Raw genomic sequence first — 20,273 nt, forward strand, 5'->3', positions numbered from 1 at the left:
TCTGGGATCAGTCAATGGGGTGATCCTCTCTTTACACCCATAAGAATGCCTACTGGGCCAGATTTACGCACTTGATTATAGCTAGTGCTTCCCCAGGATGCTCAGAAATCACTACAGTTATTCCTTAATTTAAAAATCATCTACGGGTAGTAATTCTTGATGTAGCACAGAGTGAGAGGCTTACGTATCCACCAGTAAATAAACCTCTTTATCCTGCTCCCCTAGCTGCAATTTAACCAATTTAACCCTAGCAGTGGGTCTGCTGCAGTAAAACTTCCCAAGTTCCATCATTCAGCTTTTGCAATCAGAGGCGGTTCCCTCCCGCTCGGCTTGGGACGATTTCTCCACCCATGTCTCATTTCCCTGCAGTTTGCACACTGCTTTTGTCCAGCGGGGGCAGCGCTCTCCCTGAGCTCTTCCAGCCCGACGCTACTCTAGTGGAGCAACAGTAGCAGCTGCTGTTGTTCATCCCAATTTCCTTAATATTTCTGTACCTCAATCAGATTTTTTCTCATATCAGTCATGTCTCTTCGGTTCTGACATCCCTGTTACACCTTGCTCATCACTGCCTTCCTCAGCCTCTGCCTTTCCCAAACCTTTTTCCCTTTCCAAATTACAAAAAATACTAACGTTATATTTCAGTTTCACCTCCACCCCTCTGGAGGCTTCCTGGGTGCTGGGATTCCTCCCTCTGCTGCCAGATGTCTTTTCTGGCATTTTGGGAGTGTGCAGGGAATCATGGGAGCACCCTCGAGGCTCTGGGCAGGATTGTAGGAAGCAAAGATGCAGCTGCAGGCAGCGGATTCTGGGCTGGAGCAGTGCAGCCAGGCATGGCCGCACGGCTCACAGTATGGGCACACAAAGGAAGTTCATCCAGCTGAGGGCTGCTGGGCTGTCCTTACCACGCACTCTCTCATCCTACAGGTCTGCACGGACTGCAGCAGTTGCTCAAGCATTTTCCACGTCAGGAGCTAAGAAGTGACAACAAACCCAACCCTGACCCAAGCAGGTAATGACAATATACACACACAAATACACACCCAATACAGAATCTGGCACTCTATGGTCCTCCCAGAGCTTGTTACTGCTTTTTGGGCTGCTCTACAGGTATTCTGTCCTTTCCCCTTCATTCCCCTATGTCTTGCCCCATGCCTTCCCCACTCCCTTTTCAGACTTTCCCCTTTATTTCCTCACTTCCTTCCCCACACCTTCCCCCTGCAACACCCCCAAGTTCTGCTGCTGTTCTCAGCTGACAATCCTTAAACCACACTTTTCAAACACATGGGATCAGACCACATGCTAGCACTGATTTAAAACAACAACAACAACAAGTACAGTATTATGTATGGATGATAAACTCCTACCTGCTTGAAGACCAATAGCAGCTCCTCATCCTGGAGTAACTCCCCACACAACCGGGTCCCCTGTGCACGGATTTGGCGTCAGCAGTGGCTCCACAATATTGGATTTGAGTCTTCGACTTCCACCTCAAGTTCTAGTGTAATTCAGGACACCAAAAAGCGTGTGACCTCTCCTTTCAAAGTAAGATACATTAGAAGAAAATACACAATTATAGACAGTAAATGGCACACAATAGTTCTGAATAAAAGTATGCTACAATTTGGAGGGGAGCTTTTGAGGTGCTTCTTTCTCAGAGTAATGTGGCTGTGGCCTGTGCACGTGTCTGCTTACCGACAGCACTGCAGTGAGACGCCCAGGACCGTGAGACTCAGTGACACAATGGAGGTCGGTTATCAGGGTGCAATGAGGGCAGGCATGGAAAGCTGTGCACTCAGCAGCTCTGGGGAAACTTGCCAAATGCTCTGGTGAGGGGGATCCCTGGGCTGCCCCACACCGCTCCCAGAATTCACCTTTGCCAGCCCCAGCACGCAGCAGTCAGAGGGCCCACATTTTTTGAGCCATCAGTTCCCTCACCTGCAGAGCTAGCTTTTAAATGGTGCCCAGGAGATGGGAAAGCGAGGTTTAGGATTCGATGTTCATAGAATCACGGAAGGGTGCTGCAGCGTGGCACCCCATGAGTGGTTCTGTGTCACCTCCATTGGCACCTGCAGGGGCAGCCTAACACCATGTGGGGACATGGGGGCATCAGGGAACATTGAGGACCTTGTGGAGACATAAAGGGAAGTGAGGAGTGGGGGACACAGGAACATAGAGAGGGACATCATGGGGATGTTGGGGGGGAACTTTGGAGGGGGAAAATGGGGACACTGTGGGGACAATAGGGGAACACTGGGTGATGTGGAGACACTGGGACATGGGTACAGACATCGGGACACTGTGGGGACACGGGGACAGGTGCCCTCACTGAGGTGGCCCTGGCTCTGTGGAATGCCATCCCCAGGGGGTGCCAGATCGTGACAGTGGCCCCGTGCGTGTCCTTGCTGCAGTTGCGCAGCGTCAGCACCATGGTTGTGTTGGTCGTGTGGCTGCCCAGCAGCAGCGTGGCACCGGGTGTCACCATCACCCCCCGGTTGGGCTGGCGCTGCTCATCTGCCCCGTAGCGCTGCTCGAAAGGCACTGGTGCCTCCTGACACGGCCTGCCGCGTCCCTGTGTCACCTCCGCATGTCACCTCTTCTCACCTCTGTAGTTCTGACTCCACACGTCAACCCCATGTCCCCCCATGTCCCCACATGTCCCCATGTTCCCCCAAGTTCCCCCATGCCCCCTGCCCTACTTTGCTCCATGCTGATGTCACTGTGGGGTTGAGGATGGGGACAGGGATGCCTGTGGGGTGCGTGGAGGGCAGGGAGAAGTTGATGGCCATGTGCAGCGGGGTGATAGTGTCCTCAGGGCACAGCTGTGACAGTGGGGTGGGTGTAGTGCCCCACAAGTGGGGGTCATTGCCCCCAAAATGGGGCTTGTGCCCCACGCATGTGGGCAAGTTGTGCAGGGAGCGCATTCTGGAGATGATTTGCCTTTTCTCCAAATCTGCTGTGACTTCAGAAACCCCACGTTGTGCCGTGGCAGAAATGGGGTACTGCAGTACGTCAGCGATCTCTGATTTGAGGAGCGCAGGGGCTGCACGAAGTACGCTGGCTGCAGCCTCCCTATTTCTGTGGGGCTTGAGATCGATGTTTGAGCCAAAAGGCTACATGCTGCCGTACAGATACATGCCAGGTTCACCCAATGAGGACACCAAATCCTAAAATATTTTCGCAATGGTCTTCAATTGCCAAGCGAGTAGATGACACACGTTTCTTGCTGGGGAGCCATAAGCTGACCCAGGCAGTTTGGCAGACAGCACTCGCTCCATTCACACCTGGAATCTCAGCCCTTTTGCTGCACATGCAGCTTCTCAGCATCTTGCTGTATCAGTATCGAAATCTGTGCTCCCCTATCTAATAGAAATTTCACCAGTTACCTTTGAGGACAGACTGGAATCAAAATATGTGGGCCATCATAGCTTGTCCATCGATAAGCCTCACCTTACCGGACAGGCAGACCCCATTGGCTGCCGGCCATCACTTTTTTTTTTTTTTTCCTTTATGCCTTTATGGAAACTTTGAGATCACAGCCTGAAGCAGTGATGGAGCACCTGGTGAGGGGTGTAGCCAGCCCTGCGAGCACAGGTAGAAGCAATATACCTGTGGGACCAGATGGGGCTGAGCCTGTCTCCACCCCTCCCTAACCCCATTTAAGGGTTGGCAGCCTCAAAGGCATTATTTTTTTCTAGTGGCTGCCTCCATTGGATTGTTGGGTGAGCCTTGCTCCTTGAAAAAAGGTAGGCGATGCTTTCTTTATTGCAGGGTTTTGATCTCTGCCTTTCTAAGGGGATCCTAAGCTAGTTTAGAGCAGCTATATCTGCTATGCCTGTCCTTATGATGCCCTTCAATTGTTCTCTGAGGGAAGTGAGGGTGTCCCTCTGAACTGGTAATAGAGGGACTGACATACATTCCCTTCTTTTGTTATCATCTCATTTCTGGAGTGCTTCAATCGGCCCCAAGGTAATGCTGGTTGGCTTACTGAGCACTGCAACTCTGGAAATGTCTCATGCTAAGGTTCTTTTCCATTAAGGGATTCTGTGTTATCCAGATCTTCTTTGCAACTCGTTTTAAGCTCAATACCTTCTCATTAAGTCTCTGTTTCCTCTTTCATGGTTCTCATCTCACAGTCCCCAACCTGGGGCTCCAAACTTGGTTTGTCTACTGTCACGTTGTCCCAGCCCATTTTGTGACATGCACTCTCTGTGTCCTCATGGCCCACCCATGTCTTTGTGTTCTCCCTGTGTCCTCTCCCCATGTCTGCTCTGTGTCTCCTGTGCCATGTATCAATTCCATCCATGCAGAGTATTGTTTAAGGGCATGTATTTAAATTACGTTCTGCGTCCCTTTTGATCTCATTCTGTTTTGCAGCTCGATGGGGTTTAAGGATTTCTGGGGCTCCTCTAGCTAGTGGTTTACGTGCTGTGAAATCTGTGGAGCAGATAATGGAATGCCGCAAGCTCCTTGTTCATGCATGGCTTATATGCAGGCAGGTTTTGTGATAGCTGTGGGAAGCTCACTTAAAGATGGATTGGGGGTTACAAGGGGCACACCTCACTCTGTGGGGTCTATTCTTCCAGCCCAATAAGCTATGTGCCTAGTGAGATAGAGTGAAGTGCATCTTACTTGAGGATTCTGTCTGTCTGTAGGCACACTTGGTTTGTTTGGCTGGGGCTTTGGAGCTTGGTGCTTATGACTTCACTTCTTTGTGACACGGAGCTGTGCCACTTGCTGCCTACACCAAATACATGTGTTGTTGGAGATTACTCTGTGCACTGTATTGTTTTTTTTTTAATGCTTTTAAAGTGTAAGGATGGTATCTGCCTTCAAACAAGGAATGTCTAAAAGCAACTGATTTTTCTTATTTCTTGGAGCACTTGTTCAGGGAAATGTGGATTCTTTCTTCTCTGCCACTGTGTTTCCCATAGCAGTATTCTAGGAATGGCTTCTGTCTTCGATTGCTTACTTGCTTATTTTCAGTATGGAAACATACCATTCTCTTTCTTGTGCCTACTCAGACTTCCCTTTGTTTCCTTTGTAGTTTTGAGTTGTGCTCTGGAACAGGATGTACAGCTGGATCTAGAACAGTTGCCAAAGAGGTGTCCATGGGCAAACGGTGCTGGATTTCCCAGGTGGAGATCATGAAGTTCCTTGCCTCCTTGCAAAGTGTTCTCATATTATTCTTATACAGCGTTGTATGTTACTGCTGTACTAAGATTTTTACTACAAATCCATTATCTGTTTCCCAAAGGTAATGGTGATGCTGAGAAGCATGCCTCATGATGACTTACACATCCCTCATGCTTCATATTAATTCTTCCTTTGGGTCAAAAGTAGACTGAAATTCTTGAAACCTTGCCTGGGAATCCTGCTGTTGCTAAAATGGTTCAGCCGTGGTGCCTGTGGTCAGAATACCTTGTGGCAGACCCTGGCACTGGCTGTGAATGAAAGAACTGACGACAAATTGCTCAATATCGAAAGCGAGCCAATGCATATTTACAAGCCTTGGGTGAGCCAGATGGAATCTAAGAGCGGGAGGCCGGGTAGGAAAGCTGTTACTATGATGTTTCTTAGAAGACTTGCACGGCTGTTTTGCATTGCTCTGTTAATTGTTCCAAGGCACCCTTGGCTTCACTGCGTGCAATTCATACCATGTTTTTTCATCACTTCAGATGCTGGCTGAAATATGTATATACATGTGTATATATAAATGTATACACATACACATATTTAAAAAAAAAAAAAGGCATGACAACAACAACTTACTGGTTATGTATTCATTTATTTACAGGTATACCAAAGCATTTAGCACGGGGTTGGAGGGTTTGTCGAAGTTTTCCTTGCTTTTCTTTGTCGTCTCCCCTTCTTCCTCCCACCATCCTCTGCCAAGAAAAAAAAGAGAGGAGGGGATGCGCGCCCACGGTCCCAGGCAGTCCGCTAAAAGGCGGCAGAGTTGTTGTTTCCACGGTATCTGCTGCCACCTAAAGGCCAAACAGGAAAACTGCGTCGGAAAGGTTGCGGCGGTCTCTAATGCCATCTAGTGGCCAAAAGGCGGAACTGCAGGCCCGGCAGTTTGGCGCAAGAGGAAGTACGCATGCGTACTGCCGTCCCGCGGCTCGCGCATGCGTACTGCCGTCCCGCGGCTCGCGCATGCGTACTGCCGTCCCGCGGCTCGCGCATGCGTACTGCCGTCCCGCGGCTCGCGCATGCGTACTGCCGTCCCGCGGCTCGCGCATGCGTACTGCCGTCCTCGCGGCTCGCGCATGCGTACTGCCGTCTCGCGGCTCGCGCATGCGTACTGCGGTCCAAAATGTCGCGCACGCGTACTGCCGTCTAGAAACACGCGCATGCGTACTACCCCCTCGAAGCTCGCGCATGCGTACTACCATTTATGACGTCGCGCATGCGTACAGCCGTCTAAAACGTCGCGCATGCGTACTGCCGTCTAGAAGCTAGCGCATGCGTACTGCTGTCCATGATGTCACGCATGCGTACAGCTGTCCATAATGCCGCGCATGCGTACTGCCCTATCGCTGCTCACGCATGAGTATTGCCGTCTCGGGGCTCGCGCATGCGTAATGCGGTCCATAATGTGGCGCATGCGTACTGCCGTCTCGGAACTCGCGCATGCGTACTACTTGCTCGCGTCTGGCGCATGCGTACTGCTGTCTATGATGTCGCGCATGCGTACTGCCGTCTCGAAACTCGCGCATGCGTATTGCTGTCTATGCTGTGGGGCATGCGTACTACCGTCTCCAGGCTCGCGCATGCGTACTGCCGTCCATAATGTCGCGCATGCGTGCTGACGGCTCGACGTTCGCGCATGCGTACTGCCATCTCGAACCTCGCGCATGCGTACTAACGTCTCGAAACTCGAGCATGCGTACTGCCGGCTCGACGCTCGCGCATGCGGACTGCCGTCCATACTGTCGCGCATGCGTACTGCCGTCTCGAACCTCGCGCATGCGTACTATCGTCCGTAATGTCGCGCATGCGTACTGCCGGCTCGACGCTCGCGCATGCGTACTGCCGTCCATGATGTCGCCCATGCGTACAGCTGCCTAAAAGCTCACGCATGCGCACTACCGTCTGGCGTAACGCGCATGCGTACTGCCGTTTCTTGGGTCGCGCACGCGTACTGCCGTTTCCAGGCTCGCGCATGCGTAGTGCCGTCTCGCGGCTCGCGCATGCGTACTGCCGTCTCGAGCCTCGCGCATGTGTACTACCGGCTCGCGTCTCCCGCATGCGTACTGCCGTCCAGAATGTTGTGCATGCGTACTGCCGTCTCGAACCTCGCGCATGCGTACTACCATCTCCAGGCACGCGCATGCGTACTGCCGTCTCGAAACTCGCGCATGCGTACTGCCGTCTGGAACCTCGCGCATGCGTACTAACGTCTCGATCCACGCGCATGCGTACTGCCGTCTCGCGCATGCGTACTGTTGTCCGTAATGCCGCGCATGCGTACTGCCGTCTAGAAACTCGCGCATGCGTACTACCTTCTATAACGTCGCGCATGCGTACTGCCATCTCGGTGGCCGCGCATGCGTACTAACGTCTCGCGACTCGCGCATGCGTACTGCCGTCTCGAAACTCGCGCATGCGTACTGCTGTCTATGCTGTGGCGCATGCGTACTACCGTCTCCAGGCTCGCGCATGCGTACTGTTGTCTATGATGTCGCGCATGCATACTACCGGCTCGCGTCTCGCGCATGCGTATTGCCGTCTCGGGCCTGGCGCATGCGTACTGCCATCTTGGCAGCCGCGCATGCGTACTGCCGTCTCGAGCCTCGCGCATGCGTATTGCCGTCTCGGGCCTGGCGCATGCGTACTGCCATCTTGGCAGCCGCGCATGCGTACTGCCGTTTCCCTGCTCGCGCATGCGTTCTGCCGTCTCGAAACTCGCGCATGCGTATTGCTGTCTATGCTGTGGCGCATGCGTACTACCGTCTCCAGGCTCGCGCATGCGTACTGCCGTCTATAATGTCGCGCATGCGTACTACCGTCCATGATCTCGCGCATGCGTACTGCCGTCTCGAACCTCGCGCATGCGTACTGCCGTCTCGCGGCTCGCGCATGCGTACTGCTGTCTATGTTGTGGCGCATGCGTACTCTCATCTCCAGGCTCGCGCATGCGTACTGCTGTCCGTAATGCCGCGCATGCGTACTGCCATCTGGAAACTCGAGCAAGCGTACTGCCGTCCATAATGTCGCGCATGCGTACTGCCGTCTCGAAGCTCGCGCATGCGTACTATCGTCCGTAATGTCGCGCATGCGTGCTGCCGGCTCGACGCTCGCGCATGCGTACTGCCGTCCATAATGTCGCGCATGCGTACTGCCGTCTAGAAGCTCGCGCATGCGCACTACCGTCTTACGAAACGCGCATGCGTACTGCTGCCTACAATTTCGCGCATGCGTACTGCCGTTTCTTGGGTCGCGCATGCGTACTGCCGTCTCGCGGCTCGCGCATGCGTACTGCTGTCTATGTTTTGGCGCATGCGTACTACCGTCTCCAGGCTCGCGCATGCGTACTGCCGTCTATAATGTCGCGCATGTGTACTGCTGTATCCCGGCTCGCGCATGCGTACTGCTGTCCGTAGTGCCGCGCATGCGTACTACCGTCCATGATCTCGCGCATGCGTACTACCTTCTCGGGACTCGCGCATGCATACTACCGTCTATAACTTAGCGCATGCGTACTGCCGTCTCCCGGCTCGCGCATGCGTATTGCCGTGTCGAACCTCGCGCATGGGTACTGCCGTCTCGAAACTCGCGCACGCGTACAGCTTTCTATACTGCGGCGCATGCGTACTGCCGTCTCGCGGCTCGCGCATGCGTACTGCAGTCCATAATGTCGCGCATGCGTACTGCCGTCTCGAAGCTCGCGCATGCGTACTGCTGTCTCTGTTGTGGCGCAAGCGTACTACCGTCTCCAGTTTTGCGCATGCGTACTGCCGTCTATAATGTCGCGCATGCGTACTGCCGTCTAGCGGCTCGCGCATGCGTACTGCCGTCTCGAAACTCGCGCATGCATACTGCCATCTCGCTGCTCGCGCATGCGTATTGTTGTCTCGCGCCTCGCGCATGCGTACTGCTGTCCATAATGTCGCGCATGCGTACTACCGTCTCGAAGCTTGCGCATGCGTATTGATGTCTGCGATGTCGCGCATGCGTACTGCCGTCTCGCGGCTCGCGCATGCGTACTGCAGTCCATAATGTCGCGCATGCGTACTGCCGTCTCGCGGCTCGCGCATGCGTTCTGCCGTTTCTACACTTGCTCATGCGTACTGCCGTCTCGAGGTGCGTGCATGCGTAGTGCTGTCTAGGGTTTCGCGCATGCATACTGCATTCTCGCCGCATATAGCTGTAGTTCCGCGAATTGGCCACCTGGCGGTAGCAGAGACAGTGGAAAGAAATACTCCGACGAGATTGCCGCGGATCCTCGGCGCAGCCCCTAGCGATCCGTTCTCTCTTGCGATGACAGGGGAAGAATACGAAGTTAGAAGGGGGGCAAAGACGAAGAAAACAGACGGAAAGTACTTCAAGCCCATGAAAGCTGTGCTAAGTGCTTATGAATATCTGTAAAAATGAGAAAGGGATTTTTTTTTCTTTTTGCCACCATCTGTTGCATTGTTTCAAATATTCACATACCAAAATGTAACTGCCCAGCAAATTTAATGATAACGAAATTAAAGCATGTTGGCAGAAAGTACCGGGCCATATTAATGTTCGCTTAGCCTCTGTTTTGTTTGTACTTTAATGTCTTTGTTTCCAAGCACTTTTCTTCAACTCCAAGTTTCATTTCTGTCTTTTTATTCTTTTTAATGCCATAAAATGGATAGCTTTAGGCCCTAGCATGTCTAAAGAGGCAGACACTGCACAAAGCTGCAGTTCTGAGATTTGTGTGGACCATTACATTGTTTCCACAAAGATTAATGAAAACTGCAGTTCTCCACCTCAGTTTACAGATGGAAAAAATTAATTCACCTGCATAGAAGGAATCAGTGTGTCACAGCTGCCTTTGGCAAGATGGTCTGAGAGTTATGCAGGTCCATCAGGCTCAGCTACAGCTTTTCATCTGCCCTTCCTCCTGCAACCAGAGAGATAGCCCACAAGGGCATGGGGTATGCAGACCCTCCCCAGTCAGCTGCAGCAGTCGCTCCTGCCAGCGCTCCCTTTCCCCCAGATCATTGCCATTTCACAGGCTGGAGCCCTATGTGGCAGAAGAGGAGAGAGCTACAGGCAGAAGTAAAACAGGGTGCTGGGATTCCTCCATCCTGCTGCCAGATGTCTTCTCTGGCATTCTGGGGGTGGGCAGGGGACTGTGGGAGCACTCTCGAGGCTCTGGGCAGGATGGTAGGAAGCAAAGATGCAGCTGCAGGCAGTGGGCTGTGGGCTGGAGCAGTGCAGCCAGGCACGGCTCACAGTATGGGCACACGGAGGAAGTTCATCCAGCTGAGAGCTGCTGGGCTGTCCTTACCACGCACTCTCCCATCCTACAGGTCTGCACAGACTGCAGCAGTTGCTCGAGCATTTTCCACTGCAGGCGCTCACAAGCGACAACTCCAACCTTGACCCATACAGGTAATGACAATATACACACACAAATACACACTCAATACAGAATCTGGAACTCTACAGTCCTCCCAGAGCTTGTTACTGCTTTTTAGGCTGCTCTTCAGGTATTCTGTCCTTTCCCCTTCACTCCCCTATGTCTTGCCCCATGCCTTCCCCATTTCTTTTTCAGGCTTTCCCCTTTATTTCCTCACTTCCTTCCCCATGCCATCCCCCTGCAACAGTGGGCATGCTGTACAGCGAGTGCATTCTGGAGATGATTTACCTGTTCTCCAAGTCTGCTATGTCTTCATAAATCCCACATCGTGCCTCAGCAGAAATGGGGTACTGCAGTACATCAGTGATCTCTGATTTGAGGAGCTCAGGGGCTGCACGAAGTACTCACCCTGCAGCTTCCCTATTTCTTTGAGGTTTGGGCCGAAAGGCTACACGCTGCCGTACAGACAGGTGTCAGGTTCAACCACTGAGGACACTAAATCCTACAATATTTTTGCAATGGTCTTCAATTGCAAAGTGAGTAGATGACACGTTTCTCACGGGGGAGCCATAAGCTGATCCAGGCAGTCTGGCAGACGGCACTCGCTCTGATCACACCAGGAATCTTAGCTCTTTTGCTGCACATGCAGCTTCTCAGCATCTTGCTGTATCAGTATTGAAATCTGTGCTACCCTGTCTATTAGAAATTTCACCAATTGCCTTTGAGGACAGACTGGAATCAAAATACATGGGCCATCATAGCTTGTCCATTGATAAACCTCCCCTTACTGGACAGGCAGACCCAATTACTTTTTTTTTTCTTTTTTTTTTTCTTTTTTTTTTTTTTTTTTTTTTTTTTGGCTTTATGCCTTTATGGGATCTTTGAGATCACAGCCTGAAGCAGTGATGGAGCACCTGGTGAGGGGTGTAGCCCTATGAGCACAGGTGGAAGCAATGCACCTGTGGGACCAGATGGGGCTGAGCCTGTCTCCACCCCTCCCTAATCTCATTTAAGGGCTGGTAGCCGCAGAGGCATTGTCTCTTTCTGGAGGCTGTGTCCTGTGGATTGCTGGGTGAGCCCTGGTCCTTGGAAAGAGGTAGGTGATTTTTATTATTATTATTATTATTGCAGGGTTTTGATCTCTGCCTTTCTGAGAGGATTCTATGCTGGTTTAGGGTAGCTATATCTGCTATGCCTGTCCTTATGATGCCCTTCAATTGTTCTCTGAGAAAAATGAAGGGGTTGTCTCCCTTTCTCTGACCTGGGATCAATCTACTGATCTGGGCTAAGTCTACTGAGGATCTAGGTGGATAGAACAGGAATGCAGAGCCATAGTTGGATGCCAAGATTTGCTCCTTCCTCTGTCTGGCAAGCTCTGCTGACCCCTGAGGTCATTCCCATGCTTGCGGAGGTTCAATGGGCTTGGTGTTGGTTGTCGCTTGTGCTCATCTTGCTGTCACCGGGTGTTCTTCCTTTGCCCATCATAGGGGACCCCCGTTCTGATGGGATCTCTGTGCTTTCTGCTGATCCCAGAGAACATGGGTTTGTTCTCTTATATCCAGGTTCAGTATCATTTTTTTCATGTTATGCAATATTTCTCTTCCTTCCTTTCTTTTTTTTTTCTTTTTTTTTCCCCAGGCTGCCAACTGATCCCTCTCGTATCTGCAGTAACCCGAATGTAGTCTAGTAAGGTTTGCTCAAGTGAGATGGAAAACGAAGAGGCAGTCTCCAAAACAGGCTCGCGGTAAGTGTTTTGTATGGCTTGGGGTTTCTAGCATGTCATCTGTTTTTCTGTGTAACCCATGTGGTTCAGTACCTAATATGAAAGTTTCTTCTTTCCTTCTAGTATTGGAGACTTATCCACCACATGGTGATGCCTTCCCTGACCTCCTTGATTGCAGTGTGGGATGTGCCCTGATCCTTGGAAAGGGGTGAGTGATTCCTTCATCCTTACTAGAAGGTAATCTCTACTTACCTTTTCTTGTGTCCAGCAGGTGGCACTGGAGAGTTGTGACCCTGCTGAGCAGTGCAAGGACTCTACTGAGGCTCTTGGTGGACACAGCGAGAACCCACACCCATAGATGGATGCCAATATCTATTCCTTCCTCTGTCTGGCAAGCTCTGGTGTCCCCTGAGGTCATTCCCATGCTTGCAGAGGTCCTATGGGCTTCTTGTTGGTTTTCCCTTGTGCTCACTGGGCTTTCCAAGGGTGTTCCTCTTACTTGACACCACTTTTCCCACTCTCCATTTCCAAGCAGGAGCTCCCCTTGGCCTCCGTGTCTCGCTCTGGCCAGGCAGATGTGGTGTGCCAATGGATCAAAGCCTTCAGAATTCAACCAAAAGAAATGAGGAGAGAGGCTGCCCTGGGTGAGACAGGAGAAGTGTCCCTTGAAGCGGGGGACGCCCCGCTGGCGCTGCCTCTCACATCCACCGGCAGCACGTTCCTTCTCTCTCCTTGGTGTCCGGCACTTTGCCGTCCCCCAGGGCTCACTAAGTCCAAATGTTCCCTGATGGAGTCCAACTCCAGCTTGACCAACACTCACCCCATCTTGTCCCTGCACCAGCTGGCTTAGGGCTCCCCAGTTCTGATGGGATCTCAGTGCCTTCTGTCGCTCCCAGTCAGCATGGCTCTGTTCTTTGCCTTTTGGGTTCCAGAACATTTGCTACAGGTTATGGAGTGTTTCTCTTCTCTCTCTTCTTGTCTTCCATGTTGCCTATTGGTGCCTCGGTAGAGTTTCAGTGACCCAAACACAGACTCCTCTGCGTTGACCAAGTGTGATGCCAAGAGAAGAGCTAGGCTTCAAAACAGGCTGCTGGTGAGTGCTGTGCATGACTTGGGGTTCTTAGAATGACTTGCGTTCCTCCCTAACCCGTGTTTTTCAGTACTACTATTGAGGGTTTTAACTTTGATTCTAGGATAGGAGACTCTGCCATCAGATGGCGTTGCCTGTTCTTCTCTCCCCAGTTTGCAGAGTTGGATGTGACCTCAGCATGGATAAGGGGTAAGTGATTCCTCCATCCTGACCAGAAGGTAATCTCTACTTGTCTTGTGCTGTGTGGAGCAGGTTGCAGTGGAGAAGTGCAGTTGTCCGGGGCGCTGCAAGGACTCTATGGAGGCATTTGGTGGACATTGCAGGAACCCACAGCCAGAGATGGACGCCAAGATGCACTCCTTCCTCTGTCTGGCAAGCTCTGCTGACCCCGAGGTCGTTCCCACGCTTGCAGAGGTCCTACGGGCTTGGTGTTGGTTGTTGCTTGTGCTCACCTTGCTGTCACCGGGTGTTCTTCCTTTACCCATCTTAGGGCTCCCCAGTTCTGGTGGGATCTCCGTGCCTTCTGTTGATCCCAGAGTACTTCAATTTGTTCTTTTATTTTCAGGTTCTGTACCATTTCATGCTTTTGTGATGTGTATGTGTGTTTGTTTGTTTGTTTTATATATTCACATACCAAAATGTAACTGCCCAGCAAATTTAATGATAGCAAAATTAAAGCATATTGGCCTTGCCCTCCTCCCCGGGGAAGCCTCGCCCCCTCACTCCCCAATTTCTGTGTGGCTTATGAATAATTTTAACTTCTTATTTTCTGATTTTTTTTTTCCTTTCCTTAATATTATTTTCTATTTCTGTTTTTTCTCATTCTTTTTCTTTTTTCATTTTTTCCCCTTTTCTTTTCTGACTTCCATTCTGTTTCCTATTATTTTCTAGTTTTTAAATTTTTCTCCTTTTCCCAACCCCTTTTTTATTTCTTTCTCTTTTACTTGTCTGTTTTCTATTTCTTTTTCGTATTTTTTCTTTGTCTCTTTCTTCTTCTAAATACTTTTCCAATTCTTTTGCCAATTCTTTAACTAGTTCTATTTCTTCTGCACTTCATAGTTCATTACCTATTTTTTTCCAGTTTGAATTCTTTTTCCAATACACTTTCTGTTTCTAATTCTGTTCATGTTTCTGATTCTAAACCCTCAGGTGTGAGCCTGAGGCAGTGACGGAGCACCTGGTGGGGGTGTGAACAGCCCAGGGAGCACAGGTGGAAGCAATTCCCCTGTGGGCTGGGATAGGGAGGAGCCAGAGCCCACCCTGAGCTCATTTGAAGGCTGGCAGCTGAAGGGGAAGGGTCTGTGCCTGGAGGTTGCTCTGGCTGTTTGGCTGGGTGAGTGCTGAGGCTTGGGAAGGGCTGAGTTGTTGTTGTTGTTCTTTCTTAGCTTGATGCTGATCTGTTTGTTTTTGGTTCAGTGTTGAGCAGAAGGTTCTGGACACCAGGACTCCTTTCAAGCGGTGTGAGGACTCCACTGAGGGCCTTGGCGGACACAGCAGGAAGCCACAGCCAAGGCTGAACACCAACATCAACACTTGATCTTGTCGGGCAAGGTCTATTGCTCGCAGAGAGCGTTTTTGCTCTTCTGGCCATTCGATGGAATTGGTGTCAGTTTCTACTCGTGCTCCCTGGGCTTTCCAAGGGTGTTCCTCTTACTTGACACCACCTTTCCCACTCTCCATTTCCAAGCAGGAGCTCCCCTTGGCCTCCGTGTCTCGCTCTGGCCAGGCAGATGTGGTGTGCCAACGGTACACAGAGTGCAGTCCCTGAGCAGAAGAACAACTGAGGAGAGAGGCCGCCCTGGGTGAGACAGGAGAAGTGCCCCTTGGAGTGGGGGACGCCCCGCTGGCGCTGCCTCTCGCATCCACCGGCAGCACGTTCCTTCTCTCTCCTTGGCACCCGGCGCTTTGCCGTCTCCCAGGGCTCACCAAGTCCAAATGTTCCCTGATGGAGTCCAACTCCAGCTTGACTAACACTCACTCGGTCTGTCCCCGCACCAGCTGGCTTAGGGCTCTCCAGCACTGCTGGCTGTCGGTGCCTTCTGTCGCTCCCAATCAGCATGGCTCTGTTCTTTGTCTTTTGGGTTCCAGAGCATTTGCTACAGGTTACGGAGTATTTCTCTTCTCTCTCTTCTTGTCTTCCATGTTGCCTATTGGTGCCTCGGTAGAGTTTCAATGACCCAAACGCAGATGGCTCTGCATTGACCAAGTGTGATGCCAAGAGAAGAGGTAGGCTTCAAAACAGGCTGCTGGTGAGTGCTGTGCATGACTTGGGGTTCCTAGAATGCCCACTTTTTCTAACTAACCCGTTTTGTTCAGCACCAGATGTGAAGGTTTCTTCTTTCCTTCCAGGACTGGAGACTCTACCACCAGGTGCCATTGTCATTCCTGACCTCCCCGCGTTGCGGCATTGGATGTGCCCTGATCCTTGGAAAGGGGTAAGAGAGCTGTATTTCATTATCAGAAAGTGATCTCTACTTACCTTGTCTTGTGTCCATCAGGAGGCAGTGGAGAGCTGTGACCCTCCTGAGTGCAGCAAAGGCTCTACTGAGGCTCTTGGTGGACGCAGCAGTTACCCGCACGCACACATGGATGCCAAGATCTGCTCCTTCCTCTGTCTGGCAAGCTCTGCTGACCCCTGAGGTCATTCCCATGCTTGCAGAGGTTCAATGGGCTTGGTGTTGGTTGTCGCTTGTACTCACCTTGCTGTCACCGGGTGTTCTTCCTTTGCCCATCATAGGGGTCCCCCGTTCTGATGGGATCTCCATGCCTTCTGCTGATCCCAGAGAACATGGGTTTGTTCTCTTATATCCAGGTTCAGTATCATTTTTTCATGTTATGCAATATTTCTCTTCCTTCCTTTTTTTCTTTTTTTTTTTTCCCCAGGCTGCCAACTGATCCCTCTCGTGTCTGCAGTAACCCGAATGTAGTCTAGTAAGGTCTGCTCAAGTGAGATGGAAAACGAAGAGGTAGGCTACAAAACAAGCTTGCGGTGAGTGTTTTCTATGACTTGGTGTTTCTAGGACAACTTGTATTTTTCCATAAAATTGAAATGGGCTTGGTGTCGGTTGTCCCTTACTCTCACCTTGCTGTCACCAGGTCCTCTTCCTTTACCCATCTTTAGGGCTCCCCAGTTCTGATGGGATCTCAGTGCCGCCTTCTGATCCCACAAAGCTTGGCTCTGTTCTTTGCTTTTTGGGTTCCAGAACATTTGCTACAGGTTACGGAGTGTTTCTCTTCTCTCTCTCCTTGTCTTCCATGTTGCCTGTCGGCACCTCAGTGGACTTTCAGTGACCCAAACGCAGATTCCTCTGAGTTGACCAAGTGTGATGCCAAGAGAAGAGGTAGGCACCAGAACAGGCTGCTGGTGAGTGCTGTGCATGACTTGGGGTTCTTAGAATGACTTGCGTTCCTCCCTAACCCGTGTTTTTCAGTACTACTATTGAGGGTTTTAACTTTGATTCTAGGATGGGAGACTCTGCCATCAGATGGCGTTGCCTGTTCTTCTCTCCCCAGTTTGCAGAGTTGGATGTGACCTCAGCATGGATAAGGGGTAAGTGATTCCTCCATCCTGACCAGAAGGTAATCTCTACTTGTCTTGTGCTGTGTGGAGCAGGTTGCAGTGGAGAAGTGCAGTTGTCCGGGGCGCTGCAAGGACTCTATGGAGGCATTTGGTGGACTTTGCAGGAACCCACAGCCAGAGATGGATGCCAAGATGCACTCCTTCCTCTGTCTGGCAAGCTCTGCTGACCCCGAGGTCGTTCCCATGCTTGCAGAGGTCCTACGGGCTTGGTGTTGGTTGTTGCTTGTGCTCACCTTGCTGTCGCTGGGTGTTCTTCCTTTACCCATCTCAGGGCTCCTCAGTTCTGGTGGGATCTCCATGCCTTCTGTTGATCCCAGAGTACTTCAATATGTTCTTTTATTTCAGGTTCTGTACCATTTCATGCTTTTGTGTTATGTTTTTCTTCCTTTTGTTTTACAGGATGGAAATGTACACCTGGTTGGATCTACGATGACCCAAATGCAATCTAGTAAGGTTTGGCCGAGTGTGGTGGGAAAGGAAGCGGTTGGCTCCTAAGCAGACTTCTGGTGAGGGCTCTGTTTCATTTGGGTTTTTCTGGGATGCTCACTACTCCTCCCTTCCCCATTTTGTTCATTACCGTGTGTGAAGGATACTTTTTTCCTTCTAGGATTGGGGACACCAGCACCAGATGCTCTTGCACTTCCTGACCTCCCTGGGTGGCAGCGTTGGAAGTGCCTGGACCCTTGGAAAGGGCTAAGTGATTCCTTCATCATTACCAGAATGTAGTTTGTGTTCAACAGGTGACGGTGGAGAACAGTGGCCTTCTGTTCAGCGCAAAAAGTCTACTGAGGATCTAGGTGGATAAAACAAGAACACAGAGCCACAGCTGGATGCCAAGATGCACTCCTTCCTCTGTCTGGCAAGCTCTGCTGACCCCTGAGGTCGTTTCCATGCTTGCAGAGGTCCTATCTGCTTGGTGTCGGTTGTGCCTTGTGTTCACTTGGCTTTCACCAGGTGTTGTTGCCTTATAATATTTTTCCCACCCTGTTTCCAAGCAGGAGCTCCCCTTGGCCTCTGTGTCTTGCTCTGGCCAGGCAGATGTAGTGCGCCAACGGTACACAGAGTGCAGATCCTGAGCAGAACAACTGAGAGAAGCTGCCCTGGGTGAGACAGAAGTGCCCCTTGGAGTGGGGGACGCCCCGCTGGCGCTGCCTCTCGCATCCACCGGCAGCATGTTCCTTCTCTCTCCTTGGTGTCCGGCGCTTTGCCGTCCCCCAGGGCTCACTAAGTCCAAATGTTCCCTGATGGAGTCCAACTCCAGCTTGACCAACACTCACCCCATCTTGTCCCTGCACCAGCTGGCTTAGGGCTCCCCAACATTGCTGGCTGTCGGTGCCTTCTGTTGCTCCCAGTCAGCATGGCTCTGTTCTTTGTCTTTGGGTTCCAGAGCATTTGCTACAGGTTACGGAGTGTTTCTCTTCTCTCTCTCCTTGTCTTCCATGTTGCCCGTTGGCACCTCAGTGGACTTTCAGTGACCCAAACGCAGACTCCTCTGCGTTGACCAAGCGTGATGCCAAGAGAAGAGGTAGGCTTCAAAACAGGCTGCTGGTGAGTGCTGTGCATGACTTGGGGTTCTTAGAATGACTTGCGTTCCTCCCTAACCCGTGTTTTTCAGTACTACTATTGAGGGTTTTAACTTTGATTCTAGGATAGGAGACTCTGCCATCAGATGGCGTTGCCTGTTCTTCTCTCCCCAGTTTGCAGAGTTGGATGTGACCTCAGCATGGATAAGGGGTAAGTGATTCCTCCATCCTGACCAGAAGGTAATCTCTACTTGTCTTGTGCTGTGTGGAGCAGGTTGCAGTGGAGAAGTGCAGTTGTCCGGGGCGCTGCAAGGACTCTATGGAGGCATTTGGTGGACGCAGCAGGAACCCACAGCCAGAGATGGACGCCAAGATGCACTCCTTCTGTCTGGCAAGCTCTGCTCACCCCTGAGGTCATTCCCACGCTTGCAGAGGTCCTACGGGCTTGGTGTTGGTTGTTGCTTGTGCTCACCTTGCTGTCACCGGGTGTTCTTCCTTTACCCATCTTAGGGCTCCCCAGTTCTGGTGGGATCTCAGTACCCTCTGCTGATCGCAGAGAATATGGGTTTGTTCCCTTATCTTCAGATTCAGTATGTTTTCCTGCTGTTATGTGATGTTTGCCTTAGTTTTTTTTTTATTTTTATTTTATTTCCAGGCTGCTTATTGATCCACCTTGGGTCTGGAATAAACCAAATGATTTCTGGTAAGGTTTGACCAAGTGAGATGGAAAATGAAGAGGCAGTCTCCAAAACAGGCTTGCAGTGAGTATGTCGTATGACTTGGGGTTTCTAGCTTGATCTCTGTTTTTTTGTAAGCCATTTGGTTCAGTGCCTGATAGGAAAGTTTCTTTCCTTCTAGTATTGGAGACTAATCCACCACGTGGTGATGCCTTCCCTGACCTCCTTGATTGCAGTGTGGGATGTGCCCTGATCCTTGGAAAGGGGTGAGTGATTCCTTCATCCTCACTAGAAGGTAATTTCTACTTACTTATTCTTGTGTCCAGCAGGTGGCACTGGAGAGTTGTGACCCTGCTGAGCAGTGCAAGGACTCTACTGAGGCTCTTGGTGGACTCAGCAGGAATCCACACCCATAGGTGGATGCCAATATCTATTCCTTCCCCTGTCTGGCAAGCTCTGGTGTCCCCTGAGGTCGTTCCCATGCTTGCAGAGGTCCTATGGACTTGTTGGTTGTTGCTTGTGCTCACTGGGCTTTCCAAGGGTGTTCCTCTTGCTTGACAACACCTTTCCCATCCTCTATTTCCAAGCAGGAGCTCCCTTTGGCCTCCATGTCTCGCTCTGGCCAGGCAGATGTGGTGTGCCAACGGATCAAAGCCTTCAGAATCCAACCAAAAGAAATGAGGAGAGAGGCTGCTGTGGGTGAGACAGGAGAAGTGCCCCTTGAAGCGGGGGACGCCCCGCTGGCACTGCCTCTCGCATCCATCTGCAGCACGTTCCTTCTCTCTCCTTGCCTCCTGGTGCTTTGCCGTCTCCCAGGGTTCACTAAGTCCAAATGTTCCCTGATGGAGTCCAACTCCAGCTTGACCATCACTCACCCAGTCTGTCCCCGCGCCAGCTGGCTTAGGGCTCTCCAGTACTGCTGGATGTCACTGCCTTCTGTTGCTCCCTGTCAACATGGTGGTGTTCGTTCTTTTTAGGCTCAGTAACGTGTCTTCTTGTTATGCAGTGTTACTCTTCTCTGTTTTCTTGTGTTTCATGTTGCCTGTCAATGCCTCTTTGGAGATACACTGAGTGAAATGTAAACTGATGTTCTTTGACCAAGTGTGATGGAAAATGAAGATGTAG

At 51.2% G+C, this 20,273-nt stretch overlaps 2 long non-coding RNA genes across 2 annotated transcripts; both read left to right on the forward strand.

Annotated features, from left to right (window-relative positions):
- Nucleotides 1–9,395: 9,395 nt before the first annotated feature.
- LOC124417172 lies at nucleotides 9,396–12,873 on the forward strand. Its single transcript, XR_006931363.1, has 3 exons — nucleotides 9,396–11,651; nucleotides 12,194–12,299; nucleotides 12,402–12,873. It is a non-coding gene; the product is annotated as an uncharacterized LOC124417172 (long non-coding RNA).
- A 3,373-nt stretch (nucleotides 12,874–16,246) lies between these two features.
- Nucleotides 16,247–19,832, forward strand: LOC107053907. The gene is made up of 3 exons (XR_005839411.2): nucleotides 16,247–17,454; nucleotides 17,556–18,473; nucleotides 18,597–19,832. It is a non-coding gene; the product is annotated as an uncharacterized LOC107053907 (long non-coding RNA).
- Nucleotides 19,833–20,273: the final 441 nt, after the last annotated feature.

This window comes from Gallus gallus, chromosome 12 (assembly GCF_016699485.2).
Source record: "Gallus gallus isolate bGalGal1 chromosome 12, bGalGal1.mat.broiler.GRCg7b, whole genome shotgun sequence".
NCBI lineage: Eukaryota > Metazoa > Chordata > Aves > Galliformes > Phasianidae > Gallus > Gallus gallus.